A 24,561-nucleotide genomic window follows, 5' to 3' on the forward strand; every position below is an offset into this window, starting at 1 on the left:
ATTGCTGGGTCACTGGAAGTTGTCCTTTTCTGAGGAAGGGTTGGAATCTTGCCGGATGATGTTGTCAAAGTAGGGCCAGATCATTTTCCCACCTACTTTAAGACCGAGAGGTCAAGATGCACTGGGGCAATGTGAATTGTCGGCCACCCCAAGCTATCCATCACTAAGGGGCTGTCATGGCCACCACTGTGCAGAAATTGTCCAATGGTTTCTTGTTGAACAAATAAGTATGGAAGAATCGAATAGTGAGGACAGTTGCCCTTGATTTAGATGATTTACACCAACCTTGGATCATTGGGTAACTATAGCTTTATTGATGGTAGCCTGTTGAATTCCATCTAGATCCAGACACTAAAGAAAATAAACCAAGATCACTAAAGAAGCAAATGAGATGATTGATTTCATTTGAATTTTCAAACGTTTGTCTCTCAGGTTATGGAGGAGTAACCTGGACTCTTGTAGAAAATAAAGTTACTAATATCTCCATTGTAGGGTTGTTGTGAGGATAATGAGTTAATATAGGCTTAGGATAATGTCTGTCAATAGTAAGGGCTCAATAAGTATTAGATTTTATATGATTATTAACATTATCATGTTTTGAGCTTGCTTTTGGAATAGCTTTCTGTTCTTTTTATAATTTTTCATATACACACACCTATATATATATATAATTTTGCATAAATGCAAACATGTTATCTCACACACATATTTATCTGTTATCTAGAGAAGGCTCATTTTTTCCTTGATGTTTAGCTTCAACTTCCCTCTCTTTTCTCCTTTGCGTCCCCTCTACCACTCCCTGTCATGTAAGTATCGTTAGTGACCTGATATGTACTTCTACATTTTCCCCATTTCTCATTTAATCACATATCCACATGTTACACTTACACATGTGCTTCAGGGAGGTTTCGTTATTGTTCATTTTATGAGCATTGAGTAATGCACATTTTCTGTGTCTTCTTATTATTTTGATCACTTACAGTGTAACTGTATAGAAATCCCTTCAAAGTGGCTATTCAGTTGTAACTCATTCTTTGGAACAGCTGCATAATAATCCGTATGTGGATGAGCTGTGATCTATTCAGACATTCTCATCGAGTAGCATTTACTTTGATCCTTGTCTTCCTCTCCTTTTCTTGTTACTATAATTGTCCTTTTACTCTTGCCTGTGCACTGATGATCTTTGAGGTATCAAGAGAAGAGACTGCGGTATTGAATGGCACATACAAGTATGTGTTTAATTTTTTAAATATGCTGCTAAATGGCATGACAGTTTTAACAGCTAGTTTTTCTCAGCAATGTATGAGTAACCATTTCTCCCCATACCTATCACCAATAGAGATTCTTGATCATTTGTGGGGTTTTTTTGCCAATCTGATGGGTATAAAGATACATCATTGTTATTTTAAGTTGCATTTCCCTGACTATGATTTAATGTGAGCGTATTTTCATTTGCTTTTTAATCATGTGGGTTTGCTCCTCTGTGAATTTCCTATTCTGTTTCTTTATTCACTTTTTCCATGTTTGTCTATTTTTTTCAATTTGTAACAAACAAATAAAAAAAAAACTGTTGTCATCTGTGGTACAAATATTTTTGAACCTATCTTTTGTCTATTTACCTTGAAAGGGAATCTTTCTTTTGCCAAAAAAGGCTTTAAATTCTTATGTGATCAAATATGTTTATCTTTCCTTTATAACTTTTGTTATATGATCTTCTGTATTTGGTCAAGAACGTCTCCTTTCACCTGCAGATTGTACATATATGCACCTATAATGTGCAGGATTTTCTTGAAAGTTTTTTTGTTTTTACATCCAAAGTCATTTATTTTTGTAGAGGGCATAAGACTGGGGTTTGATTGTTTTTAAAGGCAGTTGAATAACTGTGCTGTAACCACTCAAATACATTTATGAATGTGTGTGCACATATATGTATTCATGTACAGATGGTCCTGACTTAACAACAGTTTGATTTTACAGTGGTGCGAAAGTGATACACATTTAATAGAAACTGTAGTTCAAGTTTTGAATTTTGATCATGCTATGTGGTATAATACTTCCTCATGATCCTGGGCTGCTACAGCCCCACGATCACAACGGTAAACAACTGATAACACTTAAAACCATTCTGGACCCATACAACCCTTCTGTTTTCCCTTTCAGTACAGTATTCGATAAATCACATGAGATAGTGAACACTTTGTTACAAAACAAACTTTGCATTAGATGATTTTGCCCAACAGCAGGCTCACGTGAGTATTCTGAGCACGTTTAAAGTAAGCTAGGCTAAGCTGTGGTGTTTGGTAGATTAGGTGTATTAAATGCATCTTCTACTTATGACATTTCAACTTGAAATGGGTTTGTCAGGATAAATCAAGGAAGATCTGTAAGCATGTGTGTATATATACCCATACATATGTGTGTGTGTATGTATATGTATCTCCATACATGGTTGGGTGTGTATGGGGGGTGTGTGTGTATCTCCATATAGTTATATTATAGATATGTATCCATATATATTTTTGTATATATCCCCACATATATGTAAGTGTATATGTACACACATATTTATATATGTGTATATATATACAATCAGTGATTCTCTGTATAGTTTCACTGAATTCTACTACTACCTGTAGACCCCATCAAACTTGATTCAGGAGTCAAAGAGAAATTTGAATTAGCTGTGAAAGAAGAGAAAGCTATTGTTAAGACCCCATTGACCCAACCCTCCCTTTTAAACACTTTGATCCTGTGACACTGTAATTCACACTCTCTTCTCTAAATGAACCACAGTCTTTTCTCGTGGTTTTCTTTCTTATACTACTCACTTCAGTTAGTCATCGGAAGAGTTTCTTTGTGTCCAGTTAGACTCAAAAGAGCCACGCTTCTCCTGCTAGAGAAGCAGCAGACCACCAAGCTGTTTGTCCAAGAAGGAATAGTTAATTTACCTTTTTTTAACCTTTAATTTCTTTCACTTACATATCCTATTTTGGCATTTTGATACCTGAGACCCAGTTTTACTTCTAGTTACATTAAAATTTGAGTATCAGTTGCGGAGATTTGCTGGCAACAATTATGCCAGTAAAATTATGGAGTTACATCTAAGCATTTCAAGAAAAGCACAATTAGATGTACTCAGAAACGTTTCCTAATAATCTAGGTTCACTTCAACTTGAATTCTATTTAAAGTCATGGGGAAAAAAAGCAAGACATAGCAATTAAATTCTTTAATCTAAAATGTGACACGCAGTAATGGTTCTCCTTTATCCTAGGACAATGCATCTCATACTTGAAAGTGACTAAAGGGCAATGATTCTTTATGGTTTTTTCCCTTCGGTGACCTTTACAAAAAGTCTAAGGTAAAGTTTTAAGTCAGGGTATTCCTCCTCCCCCTCACTGCTCTAAAAGAAGTACTAGAGAAGTGTCACTTCTACAAATCAAGTCTGGACTCAATGCCAAAAAATTTTAAGGAACAGGATTTTAGATGCAGATTGCCTAACCGAAGACAACTTTATAGTTCCTAGAACAAGGTTTTGGTTTTGTGTGTGTGTTTTGTTTTGTTTTTTTGATGTTGTCCCCTGTTAAGTTTTATTATATGAAACATACCCTTTTCCTTTTTTCTTTCTGTCCTTAAATAAGAAAATAGATTCGCTTCTCGTCACAGAAACCGACAGAATCACAGGATCTTAGAACTGTAAGGGACACTGTAAATCAGCCAACATTAGAAATCAGCTACTTTAAACTCTTGCTAAATGCTCTTTTCTTTTCTTTTTTTTTTTTTCTAAGTTGCCAGTTGATTCAAGGGAAGGCAAGATTCTGTGAGTGCCTAAACTCTGTTTAATGTCCTACTTCTGTCTTCCTCTGAACTTTGTTTAAATGGCTTTGTCAGGAGGACTTTCCAGGGGTGGGGCTGTGTGCTGGAGCACAGATGAGAATCCACTTGTGTGCTATGTCCTTGAAGGCGGTGATTTCAGCAGGGGATTTTTGCTCCACGAAGGGAGGAGTGTCTGAGTTGGGTTTTTTTTTTTTTTCCTACTTGGCACAGCTGGTAGTTCTCTACTGACTGGTGTTTGTTTTGAAGTCACGTGGCAAAGGGGGTTTCTGCCAATGTTTATTCATTACACCTTTAAATATGACACTCTGATGCCCATTCACAGAATCACTTCAGCGTTGCTCTCCAGTTCTCCTGCCAGAAATGGAAAGTTTATTCCCAGAGCAAAAGTTTCTTTCTTTGCAAATTCAGGTTTCATGCTCAACAGGCATCTTTCAGAACTGTTGCTTTTAAAAATATTAAATTTATTTATTTATTTATTTAATTTTTACATCATGTAAGATGACTGCTTGGCTGATCCTGTCTACACTCTTTCTTAATCGGTACCGCACTGATCAGAGAATAACTTTACAGTACAAGGAAGGTAGGCTCACAATGACTTTATACATAGCTACCCTAATATATATAGAAACACTTTTACTCCTTTTGGGACTCCTCCCTTTTGGAAGGCCAATATATCTCTGCTATAATTTTGGGGACAAGGCCCCATGTGACTTGTGCTGGCCAATGAACTGAGAATGACAGTCACTTCCTATCAGAGGATTTAAGAGCCAGTGTGAGGTTCATTACTTTTGCTTTTCCCTGTGCCTCATGACTGGCTGTGTTCCAGGTAGAGCTGCTCTGTCATCTAGGTCTAGCTGTAAACTCAAAGTAGACCAAAGCCTCAGATGACATGGAACATGAACAGTAATCAAGCTTTATTACTGTGAGTCCCTGAGATCTGAAGACCGTTTGTTACTGCAACATAACCTTGCTTATCCTGATCAATGCAGATTACATACCAGAAAGAACAGATAGAACCCAAGTTCAAATCCTGGTTCTGCCATTAAATAGTGATGTGAACTTGGACATTTCTAAAGTACTGTGACCTTTACAACTTGAGCCTCAGTTTCCTCAGGGATGGGTACAACAACTGTCACCTTCTGGATCTCACGGGACTGGTACAAGGCTAAGGTGACATCATTTATGTTACAGTACACTGTAAAGTATCATCCCTTTTGTAAATGCAAGGCATTATTACAATTGGATTTTCCCTCTTTTAGTGAGTTGCATGTACTAGTCTTCACTTCCTTCCAACTTTCTAATAAATAAATGTTCTGAAGTGCATCATCCTCACAACATTTTACAAGCAGTTAAGCACAGATACTCACATATACTTGTCTGAGAACGGCACTTCTGCCTGTAGGGGAGCATTATTTTTAAGCATCCGGCTTTGAGAGGGACACACGTGGAGTAATGTTGAGCCATATGGATACCTGCCTGGCCGGCCAAGCCTGATGATTTTGTTTTTGAGCCATGAGACCAAACTTCTTCACTTTTTGAGAGAACATTATTAATGGTAGGAATACTATTATATTATTTATTTTACTAGGAAGAATGAGATAGTGAAAAGAACATTAGCTTTAGAATCATACAGAACTAGCACTTGGTAGTCTCTCAATACATATTTATTGCATAAATGACTGAATCAGCTCAAATCTCACCAACAATTTCTAGCTGTGTTATCTTGTGCAAGATACTTAACCTCTCTGAGCTTCAGTTTGCACACTTACAACATGTAAAACAATAATCTCATAGGGCTTTAAAAAAAAGGATTAACGAAGGGATAGATGTCTGAGGTCTCTCAGAGTGCTTAGTAAAAATTTAATAAACCTGAAAGTTTCCTTTATTAGCTATGCTATTTCCTGGAGTGGGTAGCTGGCGTATAGAAAAGAGTGGGCTTTTGAGCTTGTTTGCAAGTTTCCATTAACGAAGTCTCCAGATTCCTTCTTAAAAAATCAATAGCGTTTTGATAAGACCACGCTTTCTTTGCCATAGAAGCAATACCGTATGTGTGCACCTGAGGAAAGCATTTAAAATGCTTTTGACACGCAAAAGCTTCAAGGGCTCTGCTTTGGAAAAGCTTTCCTAACAAAAGGAACCACACCGCCTCCCATTGCCTGGTTTCTAGATTGGTTTCCCACCTCCTCTTAACTGTGCCGCCTTTATCTCTGGGTGCTGGTATCTGCCTCTTTAATATACTTGCAAGTCCTTGAAAGGCCCCTCTGCAGGTGTTCCTTAGTATCAAACTTAGGAACTTACATCAGCAACAATAAGGTGGGTGGTGAACTTTTAAAAAATCTGCATCAACAAAGGGAGGAGAGAAGGAGCTATTGATATACACAGGGATTTTCTGGGTGTTTATCATTCATTTAATCCTTGCAGCAACCCGGTGCAGTAAGCAGCTTTACTTCTCTTTTGCAATGGTGATTTTAAAACGAGGACATCAAAGTACAAAGAGTTTCAGGAATTTGCCCAAAGTCACATAACCAGTAAAGGATGTAGCTAGAAACTGAATCCAAATCTGTTTAATTCCCAAACCGTGTTCTTTTCCTGCCACTACCCTGCCTCACTGTTTACTAACTTTCTCTACCTCAGTGCATGATGTGACGGAGACATCCAGACAGCATAGTGTGTTGTGGGGAGAGCCTTTGGAGCTAGGGGACCTGGGTTCTCACATAGGTAATGTCATTTACTAATCATGTGCCCTTGGGCAGGTTACGTATCATCTCTGAGCCTCCAGTGCTTCATTGGTAAAAAAGAAAATCACTCCTTTTAGGCAGTGTCAGTGAGAAAACTAGAGACAATGTAATTGGAGTGAGTGCCTAGCATAGACAACATTCAGTCAGTGAAAGCTATGACTATTACTATTGTTTTCCTCAAACTAATCCCTGAAAAGGACGATGAACTCTACAGAGCTGTACTGGATGAGTGTCCAGTGGGCAATACAGATACCATACAGATTTGAAAGGCAGTGCAAGAGAGATTGTTTTCTGCTTGAGTAACTGGATGAGATTGGAGCACAGTCACCAGACTGCAGATTTCACTATGGTAGGGATTGTGCTTGCTTTCCTTTTTCTTAGCATTGTTTCTCTAGGACCAGAACAATGGATTTGAGCATAAAAGTGTGTTGAATGACTGAATGAAAGTTTGTCCTGAAGGATGGATTTTGAAGGGGTATGAAGGAGACTATAGGGAAGGCAAATGGTGATTTCCAAAGATACGATGGCCAGGAAACCTGCAGCAGTTATGGAAGACAGAAAGGGAGTGATACAGCTGGAAGAGAGATGGTTGGGTGAATAAATGGAGACATCACCGAAAGTGGGAGTTTTAAATATGACATGACAGTCAGTTGTATCAAATACTGCAGAGTTTGAAGAAAGGCTAATTCAATCATCAGGCAATGCAGAGACCAGTGATTATCCTTATTATAAGATAATCATAGTACTAACTCATCTGGGTGTTGTGAGTATTAAATGAAATATGACTTGGAAAGAGCTTAGCCCAGTGCCTGGCACAGACTAGGCACTCAGTACATTAGTTATTATTCATATCAAATTGTTGTTTATCACTTTGTGACATTTCGGTGAGTGATGATAGCAGAGATTACCATGGAGGTAGAAGCAACAGACCAGAGAGAGTGTGGGCATCAGTATTTATGGAGAACCTGTGAGTATGAAGCATTGTTCAGGTCCTCTGGAGACACAGAGATGAAACATCCTCCCACCGATTCTCATAACACTGGAATGTCCCTCAAGGGCCTTGGTGCCTGGGGTAGAGTTAATATCTGCATAACAGGTACACTATTACTAGCTAGTTTTGTAAGCTGATCTTGGGATTTCTTCCTGTGATGTCTCCTGAACAGTCAGTTTCCCTCCTGCATCCAAACACCATCATGAGGAAGAAGGGTGGGGAATAAGGAGGTCCGGTGTCTGGCCTTTCTCCAAATGTGACCGAGTTACCTAAAGCAACTGTTTAAATTCTGTGATCAATCTGAGATCACAAGATGGACTAAATTTACTTGGATTTTTCCCCCGATTCCAGCAGCGTGGGGTCTCATGAGGAAGAACAGAGGAGTCGTAGACTAAATAAAGAGTAGTTTTCGAACGAACGTTCTCCACATAGCTGAGTATTGCGTTAGCAGTTTTATGACCCACTGTGTGAGTACTTAGATAACTATAATACAAGGTAGAAAGTGATAAACATGGAGTACATAAGTGATGTGGGAATTTGGAGGAATTATTTCAGCTAATTCAGGAAAGGCTTTGTGGGGGAGATAGAGTTGGAGCTGCTTTTCTCTCCAACATTTGATTTTGAAAAATTTAAAACAGACAGAAAAAGGGGAAGAATTAGAAAATGAACACCCATATATCCTTCAGTGAGATTCAACATTTAGTAATATCTTGGTATATTTGATTTCCCTCTGTGTAAAAAGTATGTGCATATGTATATATATGTATATATAGTAAACATATATTTTTAGAAACGTTTGAAAGTAAGTTGCAGGCATCATGACACTTCATTCCTAAATAATCAGCGTGCATTGCTAAAAAACAAGGACTTTTCTCCAACATAGTCACAGCATAATTATCACCGAAGGAAATGAGAAATCATGACTGAGCTGGATTTTGAAGGAAAGGTAGGGCTTGGGTTTTGATGATCAATCATAGGTCCTCTTGGGCAGAGGACACAGGATGAGTCCAAGCCTAGATGCAGTCACCTGTTTTTCTTTTTAATTGACGTATAGTTGGTTTACAATGTTGTGTCAATTTCTGATGTAGAGCATATCTATTTTAATCCCTTCTTTTGACGGGAAACAGCTCCTAGGCCAGAAAGCTGGAGTGATACGCTAAAGGCCACAAAGGGAGTTTGGAAAGAGCTGGAACCAGCAGCCACATTTCCTGATTCCTTTCACGTTGCTCCCCACCACACTCCTCTTCCTGGCATGGCGCTAAATTTAGAACATGACACTCTTGGTTCCTATACAGGGGCACCTTTAAATCCCTCTCAGTTAAAAAAGCTTTTTGGATGACACCTTTCTGTGTGGGTTTCCAAGATGTTGCCAATCCGAATCCTGCCAGTTCTCCTGGAAGATCAGGGTTTAAACAGGTGGAGAAATAGAAATAGGGATGACGAACTGCACAATAAGTCATAGAAAAAACCAGGAGTTATGTCCCAGTTTCCCAGAAAAAGCAGGGCTGTCACCTGTGTGGGCCTTGTCTCCATATCCTAACCCCACAGCCTGTGTGGCCTGGGTCCCCTTCCCGCCTCCTGCTTCCCACAGCCAGAGAGCCTCCAGCAGGCACAAGGAGGTTGCTGGGCTATGAATCAGGACTCTTGAATGCTGTCCACTTCTACTTCTGATTAACGGTGTGGCTTTACACAGTGGTTCTCAATCAGGAGTGACTTTGTCCCCTAGTGAATGTTTGGCCACATTTGGAGACATTTTTGATTGTCCCAGCTACATACAGGGTGTCATCTGGTTGATAATCCCTGGGGATTCTCCTAAGCATCCGACAGTGCCAGGACAGCCACCACCAACAAAGGATTACTCAGTCCAGAATGTCAGTAGTGCTGACTGTAGTCGATCCACAGGGGACACCTTGAGAAAGGCCTTTCTGGATAATTTCTAAGATCCTTCTCTGCCCTCCTGTTTTTCAATCCAAAAAATGCAGATGAGTAACAAATATACTTAAGAATTCCTGCCTGAACACAGGGAGGAATATGGTAACAAGAAGTGATGATCCTTCTTAAAACCTCCTCACACAGGCATATATCTTCATGCCCACAGGCACACGGGGTGGTCAAGTATGTATATGGTGAGGCTTGAGGCCGGCCCATCTCTCCAGCTTATCCGACTGTCCAGGCATGTGGGCCGCCTTTCACTTCCTCCAAGGTGCCATGCTTTCTCCTGCCTTTGGTTATTCCTCATTTGCTGGGTGATGTCCGCCTCTTCCCCCTTCTATTTCCAACACACACGCTTTGGCTAAAGTTTACTCATCCTTCAGGTCACAAGCTACCCATCACTTCCTCAGGGAAGCCCCCATCACTTCCCATTCTCTTACTCATTACACACCATGGCGATTACTTATACTTAAACAAATCTGTCAGCCTTCTAGACTATAAGCTTGGCCAGGGTGCAGACAACCGTCCTGCTGTGCTATGAATTGCTGGCCCCCACACACTGAGCCTTTTAGAAGGCTCAGTAGATGTTGAATGATGAAATGATTGATCGAATGAATGATTAGCAGGAAGTATACAAAGGAGCATGGGATAGCGATTACAAAAAGGGGAGATGCAACCTACAGCATCCAGCTTGCACAGAAACTAGGCTTGTTCTTGGGGGCAGATAGACATTGGGTACAACCATGGAAAATACTGATTCTAACTGAACCTTCATGTCTTTCCTCTGTGATACCACCTGAATTATTGGAATAAAAATGAAATCTTTCCTCGACAGGAGCCCTGGTGGCTTCCTATTGCATGTGCAGTGAGGTTCAAATACCTCCATATGACATATGAGTCCATGAAAGGCGAGTCCCTACTTTGCCTCATCTTCCACCACCTCCTCCATCTGTACCCTGTACCCTTTCCTGTAAAGCAAATGCTTCATTCTCTCTGAAATACACTTGAAGCTCCCATCCTGCCACCTGGCCAACTCTTACTTGTATTTTAAGCCTCAGGTTAAATGTCACCTCAATATAAAGACTGTTTCAAGTCCCCCAGTGTTAGTCACTCAGCATTTTCGACTCCAATAATGCTGTGTCTTTATGTAGCACTTAGAGCAAAATTATTTGTTTTCATGCATGTCTCTCTCACTAAGAGTTGAGTGGCTCTGGGCAGGGGCTGTGTGTAATATACTCATCTTTATTTCCTATAGCAGTGCCTAGTCAAAGGGAAGCTCTGTGAGTCCTTGTGGAGTGAATGAATAAAAAGAATGAAAAGAAACAAAAGTTGGAATATGACAGTGGATGCAATTTCTAAGTTTTTCTCTGTTTTAAAATATTTTCTTTTCTTGAATGACTACATGGGGATGGGAATGGAGGTTGCAATAGGGGGCAAATAGCTTCTTTTAAAAATCCAGTTTTCCACTTTTACGTTTTCTCTTAGGACCAACTGGATTTCAAAGTGCTGTATAGTATGGACAGTGTATTTCACCCTTCATGGCTTCACCCTTCATTTTTGGTAGCAAAATCTTTGTTCAGAATGCACATACCTTTGATTTCTGACAAATAGAAAGTAGCTCTTCCTAATTACCTTAAAATTAATGCTCTGCATATATTTTTAAAATACGGGCTTTTCTTGTGAAAGTTTCCTTTCTGAGACACATAAGCTTCACCCTTTCCCCATGTTGGGAGTGGGGGATGTTTGATTTACATTTATCTTTTCTTCTGATTTTAAGTGTTTTTTTTAATTGTTATTATTTTTTAATTCTCTTTCAGTCACTCAGCCCTGAGAAAATCTCATTTCCCCTTCACCATCAAGGATATTATTGTGAAAGGTTATTTGTTCTGACAACTCTTTGAAGTTGTGTCACTGGCCTGGGATACTAGACTAATTAAAAAAAAAATCCACATATCTCAGTGGACTAACTTCTTAAGAACCTGTGATTCCCTAACCACCCAGTGCTGGGTCTGCTTTGCTCAGAAGGCATGTCTGCCTTATACCCTTGTTGACTGAGCCCACCCTTCCCTGCCCAGTAGAAGCTGGGAAGGGTTTGCAAAGTAGCTGTTCAAACACTGGGGCAGACGCTTTAGGAAAAAAGAATGCTTCGAGGGACACCAGGTATAGCCAGAATCTCCAGCTGGGGAAAGGGGCCTGAGAATTTTTGACGGAGAGAGATTCTTATTCCTTTCAGATCAGCCTAGGGTTTCAGCAACATCACAATAGATATAAAGGAGTAGAAGGTAGTAGGTTTCAGTTATATGTGTCAAACTTAACATATTCCACTTTAACCTGGCTAAAACATTCCTAATGTCATCTCTAGGACTGTCAAGAACAATTTTTGTGGGTGCACGTGTGTTTGTGCACGTGTGTGTGTTGTATACATGTGGGTTTGTACATGTACATTTCCATCCTGCAGGGACAATTGTGTTTTGGTTTATAGGTGTAGAGTCCTGTTTCCCTCTGTCACATGACCATGGGTTTTGCCTTACTCAGCAGGCCTTTTGTCTAATGCATTGACATCTTAATGAAAAACAAACGGTAGATTCATCAAAAGAGACAAGATTACTTGAATCATAAATGGAGAGCATCAGGGAGGCTAGCAACAATAATAATAATAAATTGCAGCTATTGTCCACAGAAACTTGCTTTTCTAAGGTGCTTTTGATAATTACCTGTCAATGTTTCCGTTTCAACACCCGCTCCATGAATTGATGGTGTCTATTTATATCACATGAAATTCTTGTATTTGCATCTTGAAGTGCATTCCATTCCCAGGCATGAATAGAGCAGGGGTTATTTTATTTTTCCAGGAGGGGAAAGTGGCATTGTTGAATCTAACACATGTGAGCATTGCTTCCTGGTTGAAGGGAAGCAAAACAAAGCAACAAATGAACATCAACCTTAATAAAGAAGCAAACGGAGGGAACTGTAGCTTGGATGGTTTGGGGGCAAGCAGTGTTTGTGTCTCTTGAAAGTTGTCTAACTCAGGTGATGCCTACCTCGTTATCTCTGTCAGGTGATGTACTGAAACTTCTGTGAAACGTCAGTACAAGGGAAGATGGGAGAAAATGGAGTCAGTGAAGATCTATGTTAAGAGTGTAGGAACTTCAGGGATTGTAGTTTGTCTTTATTTAAAGAATGTCCTAATATGAATGACTGAATTTAACAAAACTACAAGCATATAAAGAGAATAGATGTTTATTGATTTAGTTCTTCAAAGCTTAATTCATAGAAACAGAAGTGGGGGGATTTGGTGCCCAGGACAATGTAGTTGGGAACCCCCACAATTCCATCAGAGGAGGAGAAAGTCCCATATCAGGAGATCTGTCAGGTTTGCTACTGTGTGACTTAGGACGACTGGTTTGTCTGCTCTCAGACACAGATTCTTTATTTGTTAAATGAGAAAGTGGGCCAGATCTCATCTAGCCCTAAAACTAATTTTTAAAAATCTTAGTATCCCTAATTCTTTACACAGTGTCTGACATAAATCTGGGGAATCCCCAGGGTTTATTAAGTGAATAGACAAACAAAGGAGTGTTTCTCTTAGGCATGATTACCTGTGCAGGTCCCTCTTTCAGTCAGTTAGATGGATTTCAGAATTATAAGGGCTGTTGGTAAGGATGACACATTTAGTAAATGCACATCTGATTTCTTACTATGTGTGGAAGGCAGCCTCTAAGATGGGCTCTGGGGACTCCCACCACCTGGCATGCACATCTTCTGTCACCCTCTCCTTGAGTGTAGACTAGACGCATTGACTCACTTTAATAAGTAGAATACAGCACAAGTGGTGGGTAGTCACTCCTGAAATTAGGTTGCCAAAAAGCTGTGACTTCTGTTTCGTTTCCTCTCTCTTTCTCAGAGCCTCTGCTCTGGGGGAAGCCAGCTGCCATGTTGTGAGCTGCCTGTGGAGGGGCCCACATGGCAGGGAACTGGTGTCTCTGGATGGCACCCAGCAGACCAAAGACTGCCAAGAGTCACATGCATGAGCTTGGAAGTAGACCCTTCCCTAATTGAGCCCTAGAAGGACTGCAACCCTGGTGGATGCCCGACTGCAGCCTCACCAGAGACCCTGGGCCATGCCCAGATTTCTGACTAACAGAAACTGAGGTGGTAAATGTTTTTTATTTTAAATTGCTAAGTTTTGAGGTAGTTTGTTACACAGCAATTGATGACTAAAATACCATATTGCAAAAAGACTCATAATTTAAAGTGCATATAATCTAAATAAGAGATATGACAAATATACCAATAACGATTATGTATAGTTATAATATTAATAGTGACCAATTCCTACATAACACTTACAATGTGTCCCAAACTAATATACACACACATATATTTATATAAATATATATACATGTATATTAATATTTACACACATACATATATACATATATAAACATAATATACTATACATTCAGTCTACATATAAAATATATACACATAAATATATAGGCATATATCAATATATTTTAACCTATTCATTCCTCACAACAGCACTATGAAATACATGACATGGCCATCCCCATTTTACAGATGAAGAAATGGATTCACAGAAAGGTAAATTACCCAAGGTCTCCCAGCTCGTAAAGGTAGGAATCTGTAGACCAGAAGTTTAAACCCAATTTCCAGATGACTTGTTCTTTACCAGAAAGCTTATTCTTCATAAATAAGTTAAGGAAGTAACATGAAATGATTTTAAAGGCGTGATTCCATCCAATTTGAGGGATAAGAAGATTTTATGGAGGAGGTGAATGATGAGATGGGGGATTAAACAGAGTGAGATAGAAGCTTGACAGAAACAGTTCCCTGTTGCAATGGACTGAATGTGTTCTCCTGAAATTCACTACATATTTTGTTAATTGTATATAGTTATTGCTGAAACTGCCGCCAACATTCATTCATTCTTTTATTAATCATTTGTTTCTTTTCTTGTGCCAGCAACATGCACACATTGTTTCATATTCAATTCTACCCAGCGGGCACAGGGATGAGGTCAGCCTGCAGGGGGAGAGGAGGCTGCAGCTTCCCGTTTTCTTGTTGGGTGTGGGCTGCCTCCTAGAGAGGTTTCAAGGCTCCCATTCCACAATCTGAGATCTCAGGAGTTCGACTCAGATGCAGAGTCTCATTTTCAAAGGTGTTACATTTACATAATTTTACAGCTGGAGATATTAGTAGCTCAGGTAAATCAAATAAGTTTGTGCCTCTGCACAAATAAAAACTACCTCCCTTTCCCCAGGCTGCCATCATCCTCTTATAACAATTCCTCAGGTTCTGGCTCTTTTTCAGACCTCCTCCCCACACTGCATCTCATGCTTGGAAATAACTTGGGCTTTGCAGCCGTTTCACTCCGCCCCACCTCTGTGCAACATACATAAAAATACAAGGTGGTGGAGGAGGGCAGGAGCCTCCGTCTTCAGAGACTGGATTGAAATCTTGTTTCTGTACCATCGGAAACCTAGTGATCACTCTCTCCTGCCTGGCCAGTTGCAGTAGCCTCCTAACTTTCTCCTTGTACTCTGTCTTGCCTCCAGTTTTTCTCTCCATATAGTGGGCAGACTTACCACTCAAAACAATTTGCCTTTTTTTTTTTTAATTAAAAGCAGTATATGAATAGAGTTAAAAAAAAAAAGATAAGTTCAAAATTGCATGCAATAAAGTCTTGCAAGTCAGCTCTCTAGTCCCCAAGGATTTCTTCCTAGAAGCAACCAATTTTACCAGTTTACTGCATATTTTTCAGAGACAGTTTATGTACATACATATACATATAAGATATACAGGTGTATATTTTGATGAATTTTTTTCTTTTATACATGAATGTTCTTAATACATAAGCTGATCATGATGGACAACAGAAACTGTCTATTAGGCTTCAGAAAATGTAAATATTTTTAACATTCCTTCAAGCCCTTGCATGATCAGGCTCCTCCCTGACTGTGCGATCTTGTCTCATACTATTCTTTTCATTTTGTTTTTCACATGGGACTTAGTTCCACAAACATCTAATCTAACCACCTAACATTCTTTGCATATTTCTATCTTTGATCAGGATAGCTCTCTGTCTGGAAGGGAAATTGTGTCCTCCACATATATCCTATCTATGCTCAGAAGCCATATGGTTTGTATGGAACAGATTCACCTTAGGGTTCAAGGATACCCAAATCCCATTCTGCTGACCAAAATGAGTGTTTCAAGTAGCCAAGACTTAAATCAACCAGGAGGCATCCGCTGGTTAGAAAGGTTGGTTTGAGGTAGCCTAATCAGCATAAAGAGGGAACTTTCTCTGTGAATATAAACAAATAAACTCTGGTTGTTGTTGGTAGAATAGAAACCAAGAGACTGAAACCAACATGTAAAATTTGGCAGGACAGTTAGAATCTCAGAGAAATACAATCAGGGCCTTGATCAAACTTTGCCTGAAGCTATCCCAATAAAAACCTTCTAGTGTTTTAAGCAAACTTGCATTGAGTTTTATTTGACTTGCAGTCAACTTAAAGCATCCTGATACACCCCTTCTTCCCCACACTGATCTTCTTATATCTGGCTAACTCTTACCCAGCCTCCTAGCCTCTTAAATGTTACCTCCTCTTCAGAGAGGCTTTATCTGACTTCCCCAGGCTAAGTTGGGTCTTCCTTTTATATGTTTTCCTTACCCTGAGGCCTTTTTCTCTGGCATACTTGTCACAATTTTAATGAAAGATGATTTTTTAATGTCCCTCTCCCCCAGAGGATTGTAAATTAAGTAAAATCTGGACTATGTCTGTCTGGTTCACTGCTCTAGCTCCAGGTTCTGGCATACACCAGATCCTTTTAACTGCTCAATAAATATTTTTTGGATGTAAAAGTGAATGAATGATAAAATTTATTATGGATAACTTGATCATTTATAATGATTTTTAAATTAAATTTAATAATATTCCCCTAAATTGAAAGACAGTTTTTTAATGTTTGATCAAACTTGGGCAAAAATGTCCTGAGTCCCCAGGATATTTTACTAGATGTAATCTGGTTCCCATGACTGAATTTCTGTTGAGGGGAAGTGTGGGTGATAGTTAAGAGTCCCATTCCAATGCAGATAGGAATCCTGGATTAGAAACCTGAATCTTTCATATACTGGGTTTCTGGTCTTGGGCAAGCAACTGGACTTCTTTAGGCCTCAGTCTATCTTTAAAATGAGGATTATAATGGTATCTGCCTCACAGGGTCATTATGAGGATTAGATGGTATAATGCATGTAATGCACCTATCTCAATATTAAGTACTTGCATATAGTATTTTCCATCACATACTGAATACTTATAAAAACTTTACATGATATATGTAGCTTCTTGCTATTGTTATTATTGTTTAGAATCAAACCTTAATTTCTAGGCCCTCAAAATGAGATTTCTCTGAACTTTATTCTAGGGCTTTAAGGGGCTTTACTTATGAATGATTTAATATACATAGGGTTGACCAAATGCTGGATTTTTTTTTTTTTAATTTCTGCTTGATTCAGATTCTTGTGATTTTGAACAGCTGTTGTTCTTCAAAAAAGAAAATGGATTTGAAGGAGTATTCATACTGATTTATTGTTGGTTGTCTGTGGAAATGTAAATAGCCCTGAATGTGCCACTCATTGGGACAGGACAGTGCTTTTCATAATGGACAAAATAGCCTTGTTGCACTTTAATAATCTGCTTGTGGTTAAACCAGTCATGGGATTCCTTAAACACAGCAGAATGCCTGCTATTGTCATTTGCATATCAATGAGCAGACATCTCTGTGCTGTTGCCATTACACAGCAATGCCATTTCCCTGACTTGGGAACTGTACTGCAGGGTTGAGATGTGAAATGCACATGGCTGTCTCTTTCATACAGAGACGCAAACACTAAGCATAGGCAGCAGCTGCTGAAGCAGTTACACAACTAATCTATTGTGTATGTATAGAAGTTGTAAGGGTTAGAAAGAGATCGCCCACCCCCAATACCTGATGGATATATGTGTGTGCATTTCTTTTACAGAAGTATGTTAGGAATAATCATTTTAAAACGTGTTTGCATTAGATGAGGTAGGTTTAAATAAGAATTTTAAAAATAACATTGCTTGCACAGGAAACTCTCTGACTTTAAAATGTAATGGAAAAACCCCCAGACTTGTTTCCTCTGCTTATCACCCCGTTCCTGCCTACGCATTTTCCCAGAGTTGAAAAGAGCCCTTCCATTTTACCCATTTGGAAATAAACCGGCATGCCAGTCTCCCATCAAGGGCCATGGTGGGTGTTTAGGTTGGATGCAGAGTTTTGTGCTTCTGTGCTTTTGCCCAGGGTGGCACAGTGAGGACTGCTAATTCAGTAATCATCTCCAGCCCTCTTTGACAAGCCCTAGCATAGTGTTTCAATAGTTTTTTTAGGTGACCTTAATCACCACCACAGCCTTAAACAGCATTTTCAAAACAAAGCCATGATTTGCACGTAGATTGATTACTCAGACCAGCCAAGCTGAGGATACATTCTCTGTAACGTTATCATATTAGTCATAGTTGTAATCTGTACTGTGAAAGAATCAAGTATGGGGGATATTCATAGTGGATTTTTCTGAAAATTGAAAATGGGTTATCAATATCATACTCTTCCCTAGAAAAATGGGAGAAACATGCACACGTGCATACACATGGGAAGTAACAATAATCATACTTATTATCTGCTTGACACTGTTCTAGACTCTATTTGGGAACTGATTCATCTAACTCCTTAGCAACACAATGAAACATTGCTATTATTATCTATTTACTCTGTCGAGCAATTGAGTCAGGGAGAGGTCCAGTACTTCGCCCATGGCAGGGGTATAAAGTGAAATGCACAAATCTGTCTGTTTCATGTAACATACAGATACTGACCAGAGGCCAGAGCTGCTGACTCAGTCAGTCAACTTACCCATCATGTTTTGTAGAAGTTGTAATGGTAGGAAATAAACTGCCTGCTCCCAATATCTTGCCATACAGAGAGTAGATAGTGGAGATATTAATAATAGTAAGAATAATAAATAGGAATTGAGTGGTTCCTAGGCCAGGCCAGGCACTCTTCTAAGAGCTTTATTATGTATATTATTCTATTTAATTCCCACAACAGGCCCAAGGAGAGAATTCTTATGTTCATTTCAGAGCAACAGAAGTGAACTACTTTCTCTCAAATCTTACATGCAGGGAACAGGAGAGCAGGGGTTGAATACCTGAGCTTGTGTGAAAACCACGAATCAGAAGTGCTTCTGTTGGAAAGTTTTTTTGCTAGGTCCCTGGACAGTGACGTGGGCCCCCTTGCCATGTTGGCTGCAGGGACACTGGACTTACTAGCGAGTTTCTTCTCCCTCCACCGAACCTCAGAATCTTTCCAGCCCCTCATTGTCCTATCTCATCGCCTCAGGCACCCGCTTTTCTGCCCAAAGGTCCATTTCTTTAAGAGCTAGCCCTGGCTGGTTAGCATATAGCCTAGCCAATCTGAGAACCTACTTCACAACGACGCATCGGCAGTTTCAGTTACCTGTGGTCAACCGCAGTTTGAACATTTTAATTGGAAATGTTGAGAAAGAGACAATTCATAAGTTTTAAACTGTGCACTGCTGATCAGAGTTGAGTGATGCAATCTCACGCTGGCATGTTCCATCCTGCCCAGGCTATGAGTCATCCCTTTGTCCAGGACATCCCACAGGTTAGTCACTTAGTAGGGCATCCTGGTTATCAGATCTACTGTTATGTTCAAGTAGCTTTTATTTTACTTAATAATGGTCCTGAAGCACAAGAGTAGTGATGCCATCCAGGTATGCCAAAGAGACGCAAAATAGAGCAGGTGAAAGGGAATGGAGCGTCACAATGCGGGTGGGACAGTACTGTCTCACATAGTCACCAAGGAAAGCTTCTCTGCCCATGTGACGTTTGAGCAGAGAGTGAGGAAGTGAGATGTGTGGCAACCTGGGCTAGAAGTTTTCATTGTAGAGGGAAGAAAAAATTCAAAGGCTTTGAGGCAGGCTTTTGCTCATTCAGTGAAAAGGTGGAAGTTCTCAACTTAAGGGAAGAAAAAAAATCCTACACTGAAGTTGCTAAGGTCTGCCTTAAAAACGAATCTTCTTTCTGTGAAATCATGACGAAGAAAAGTGAAATCTGTGCTAGTTTTGCTGTAGAACCTCAAACTACAAAAGTTACGGCCACAGCGTGTGATAAGTGCATAGTTAAGATGGAAAAGGAAAAGAAAATACGTTCAATAAGACATTTTATGAGAGAGAGACACACCATGTGCATAGCTTTTATTATGGTGTGTTGTTATAATTGTCCTGTCTTATTGTTAGTTATTGTTGTTAATCTCTTACTGTGCCTGATTTATAAATTAAACTTTATCACAGGTATGTGTGTATAGGAACAACACAGTAAATAGAGGGTTTGGTTCTATCCATGGTTTATGCATCCAGCCAGGGTCTCGGAACATGTTACCTGTGGATAAGGGGGAGTCACTGTAGTGGCAACAAATGAGATAATACGTTCCAGATACTCACATTATTTGGCATAGACTCTAAGCAGTGTAATCACAGTTTATTGTCCTCTGCAGGCCACAATCATTCTTTTATTTGTTCAGTAAACATTGAGCGACCATGATGGCCTGGGCACCATGGGGGGGCGGCATTAGTATTTGTGACGGGACTGTTTTGGAAATGCAGTGCCTCATTCATTGGAGTGACGTCAGTGGTGGGTGCCTTAGGCACCTTGGCAGCCGGGCTTCTTGGCTCCTCTCAAATCACATTAACTCAGTGGCCATTGACTCTGCTTATCTGAAGGGCTGGTCTCACTTGTAACACATTAGAAAAAAGCCACAGAGTTTGACTCCATTGTGAAAAAAAGGGGAAAATGCCTCGTCTGGGGTTAAATTCTTTCACATGTAGGAGATGCCATTTTTCTGACCTGGAATATAAATATGAAATGGAACTTGGCTGTCGTAAAATTCGGCTTCAAAAGAGAAATTTATTTTAGTTTCTGTGATGGGATTGGGATAATGTCTTTATTATTATTGTTGTTGTTGTTGTTAGTTTGTTTAAATAATTGGGTTTCCCTTTAGCCCATTTCTAGGCCATTAGAGAGGCAGTTTTTTGGTCAGGAGGACTGCTACACTTTTTTTTTCTAATACAACTTTGGCTTTTTATTTCATACAGAATGATCGTCATCTGCAGGCACTTCTTTGTGGAGAGCCCCCCTGACTCTAGAATAGCCAGTTTATAGTAATGGGCACAAGTCAGGGGACTCAGAGCTAAAATGAACAGGATTTTTTTTTTAGATCTAATGAAGACTCTCTGTCAGGCCCCATTTGGATCTAGTTAATGAGGGTTGGATTGAATTTGCCATCTTCAGAATATTGTAAGGTCTTTCGGGCCAGTAAACAATTTCCCTTATTTTTCTGTCCAGAAATGAGGGTGAGGTTGAATTGTCAGGGGAAGCATTTGTGTGTCACAAGTCATCAGGAGTCCTGCATTTGGTGGATGACTTGCAGGTCATCTTAGATAGGCCCTTTAATCTTCCTGTGTTTTCCTTTCTCCGTCTGTGAAGGCATGATAAAACACGCCCTGGGCTTCTAAGGAAGGCGCTGTTAGGAAGGATGCAGAAGGTATGTTACTTGAGACGCTTTTGCAAAAGAACTTTGGATCACTGTTTGCTAGAGATTATGATCTTAAGGTGGTACAGTAGCTTTGCGGCAAGTTAGTTTGAGTCAGAGTCCTTGCCAAGGAAATATCAAATCTGAAGGAAGGGAGGGTCATTCCTGGTAGTTCATGAATTTGGAACTGACCTCTGACATGTGCTTGCTTGTTCGTGCTTTTGTTTCATGGTGAGAATAGCCTTTGAGAGGCCAAATTAAACCTGCCCACAGTGAAAAAAGGCAAATTCTTTGCTCAGTTTCTGACTGTAAATCACCAGTAACATCTTGGCAGCTTTGTTCTGTTGCTTTGGGGGAACTTTTCATGCCTGTGAGTCAAATCAGTAGAACCCCTTATTTTCTGTCACCTTCTTACTTCCCTGCCCTTCGTCTCCTCCCTCCTCCACCCCCTTGAAAGGACTAGGAAAGACCTGCAGCTTTCGTCTTGTGAATTTCCCATTGGCAGTGCCCCAACTCTCAGAATCGTTCTGTTTCCCCAAAGGGGATCACCAGATGCTCAGTCTGTGATCAATGAGCAGTGTGCTCTTCGGCTTTGCCTGGGCTTGCCCACGTGTCCTCGCAGACATGTAAACAGAGGCGCAACAACTTTGCCCCGGGTGGTGGGCAGGACCTCAAGTCAAGTAACAAAGCCAGACAGAGGCAGGAAACGGTTGCTCCTTCCTCTGCAGGGCTCATACTTGCAGGAGGATGGGTTTTCTCGGTATGAGTTCCAGGGCGTTAGATGGTGGTGTTTGAACAATGACAGTGGTCCCTCGGGGTAAACAGCCGCCTTCTAAGAGCTGTGACCTTTCATCAATCTGTGTTACTCCCCACGCTTAAAAAATTCGTAGCCATTTCTTATCTTGCAGTATCGTGGGGAAATACAGAGTCATGTGGTTAGACTTTAAAGCAACAGTTATATTCACTTTGTATTGTTTATGTCAGCCAAAAACTGGAGTGGACCTGAATGTCTTACAAGAAGAATTTGATTAAATAGATCATGATGTTTATCTGTGGGTCTCCCTGCCAGATATATCTATTTCTACCATTTAAAATGAAGGTGTAAAACAGTGGGTTTTTGATTTTAGATTGTTAATATCTTTAGAAAGCTTGGTGAAAGTGATCAACCACCTCCCCAGAAAAATGCCTACCTGCTAATATAAAGAACTTAGTAGAAATAATATTGAATAATTTTGACATATGGAGTAGTGGAACAAGCAGCTTAGAAAAAGAGTAAAATCTCATTTTTGTTTTAAAAAAAAATCCACCTATGTTTGTATTAGGAGGAAAACATTTTTCTCAACCCTCTTAGGATACCTGGCTGGATCTGAAAATTCAACTGACAAAGACAGATGAGTGGCAGAAAAGCTACACATTTATTTAAGTTTTACATTACATAGGAGCCTTCATAAGGATATGAAGACCCAAACAAACAAACAAACAAGTATTTTCTGCTAGCTTTGATGAAGAGAACAGGGTAAATTAAAGGGTAGGAGGTAAGTGTGCTAACCTGGGGAAAACTTAGCAGAGCCTGTTTGTTAGGATTCTTCTTCGTGTTCCTTCATCTTCAGAGGTAAGGATGCTCCTTTCCTCTGGGTATAGGGAGGGCATCTTTCACAGGAGGATTTTATGGCCCATTTTGGGGGAGAAAGGTGAAGAGGGAAGAGGTCAGAATGACCTTCCGGCTTCTGCTGTTTTCTCAAACTCCTTCAACATGACAAGGTGCTGCAGAAAAGGCTTTGAAAGGCTGAACATGAAGATGCTTAACAGCTTCTCTGGAGGATGAGGATATAGTCTGTGTGCTTGTGTGTATCTCTGCCTTGCGAGAACTATACACAAATTGCTGTTATAAGAATATGCCACATGTTTGTTTAAATTAAAAAAAAAGTTGTAACCTTTTTTTAGCATGTATGTTAGAAACCTGGGGACATTTTTAGCTCTCATCTTTGTTCATCAGATGATGAAATACTAGACTGGAGGGACATTAGGATGAAGGGACACTATTTCTGAATGACATTTAATTAGGTCCAGGTAAGAAGGTACCAGATTGACAAATTTCTTTTCAACATGAAATACACAGATAAAACATATTTAGAAGATTCAGATGAATCAGAACTAATTCAAAAATTAGTGACCAAGAAAAGCCAGTCTATAGGTAAACTTTAACTTGATGTCAACAGCATTTCCCCTCCTGGGATGGCCTTGGGTACCCATGGCAACTCAATATTTTAGGAGATTAGGAATCTGACATTCCTATTTTTTCTGTCTTTGGAGGCATCCGGGAGAACTTGTTCCACCTTTGCTGAACTTGCTGTCACAACTTGAAGGTGAAGTTTGCATATCCCCTATTCACTGGCAAGTTTCTTTAAAGAAAGAGAAATTAGTTTGGAGGCTGCAGGGCTACCTACTTGGCATCCATGCCCCCTTTCTTGGGTAGCAAGGCACCCTCATCTTCCTTTGGAGGGGACATTTTCTATTCTCAGTTGCTGCAGCTTTCGGGAGGCAGGCATTGTCCTGGTGCTCCAGGAAGAACACATGACCTGGGCCTGGTCACTTAGCGCTGTCTTTCTCTGAGACCTCAGCGATGGGATCAGGGGTAGGCACGTGATCCCATCCCATTGATGAGATTATAAAGAAAGACCTCTTGATAGAGATTTCTACACAGAGGTTTCTCAGCTGGGAGGATAAAAGCCTAAAATTGTGGAACAATCCTGTGGAAGAATGAAAGCAAGACAGCACAGCAGAGCCACAAGGTGGAGGATGGCAGGAAGGGGTCAAGGTTGGCCATCAAGTCCTGGGGCTTCATTTGATCCATGTCTGCCTGAACCACTGGAGTTTTCAATGGTGTGTGACAGTAATTTCCTTCTTTAATTTAAGCCAGTTTGCATTAGAGCTATTTCACTTATAGCTGATTGGGTCCTGATTAATATGCTGGTTTAATAATAACAATTATAATAATACTTATTGAGCACTCCTCAAATAGCAGACCTTGTGTCAATCCTTTATATGCCTTCTCTTATTTAATTCTTACATTAGTTCTTTTTAAGAAAGGAAACTAAGACTCAGAAAGATCCCTCAGCCGGTAACAGATCCAGATTCAAACACAGATGTGTCTAAAGCCCAACATCCTTAACAAACATGCTATCAACTTGGCAGCAATACTTGATGACAGTTAGGCCCGACAGCTGGTGGATTAGCTGGTGTTCATTTTTACAAAGGGAGGAGCTAAGGATAGTAAATGAGTATTTAATAACCATGGCCAGTTTTAGGGGTTAAACCTTCCTCCCCCTCAGTGGAGAGGCCCGTGGCCCCTGTTGTTATTCGTTTTGTTTTCTGATTACCAGGCAAAGTTTGACAGAAGAATCTCG

The 24,561-nt window shown here is 40.0% G+C and overlaps 1 long non-coding RNA gene across 1 annotated transcript in view; it reads left to right on the forward strand.

Annotated features, from left to right (window-relative positions):
• Nucleotides 1-24,561, forward strand: part of LOC140700213 (uncharacterized) — a 187,327-nt gene that overhangs the window by 160,297 nt on the left and 2,469 nt on the right. The window lies entirely within an intron of this gene.

Source organism: Vicugna pacos, chromosome 12 (genome assembly GCF_048564905.1).
Source record: "Vicugna pacos chromosome 12, VicPac4, whole genome shotgun sequence".
Taxonomy (NCBI): Eukaryota; Metazoa; Chordata; class Mammalia; order Artiodactyla; family Camelidae; genus Vicugna; species Vicugna pacos.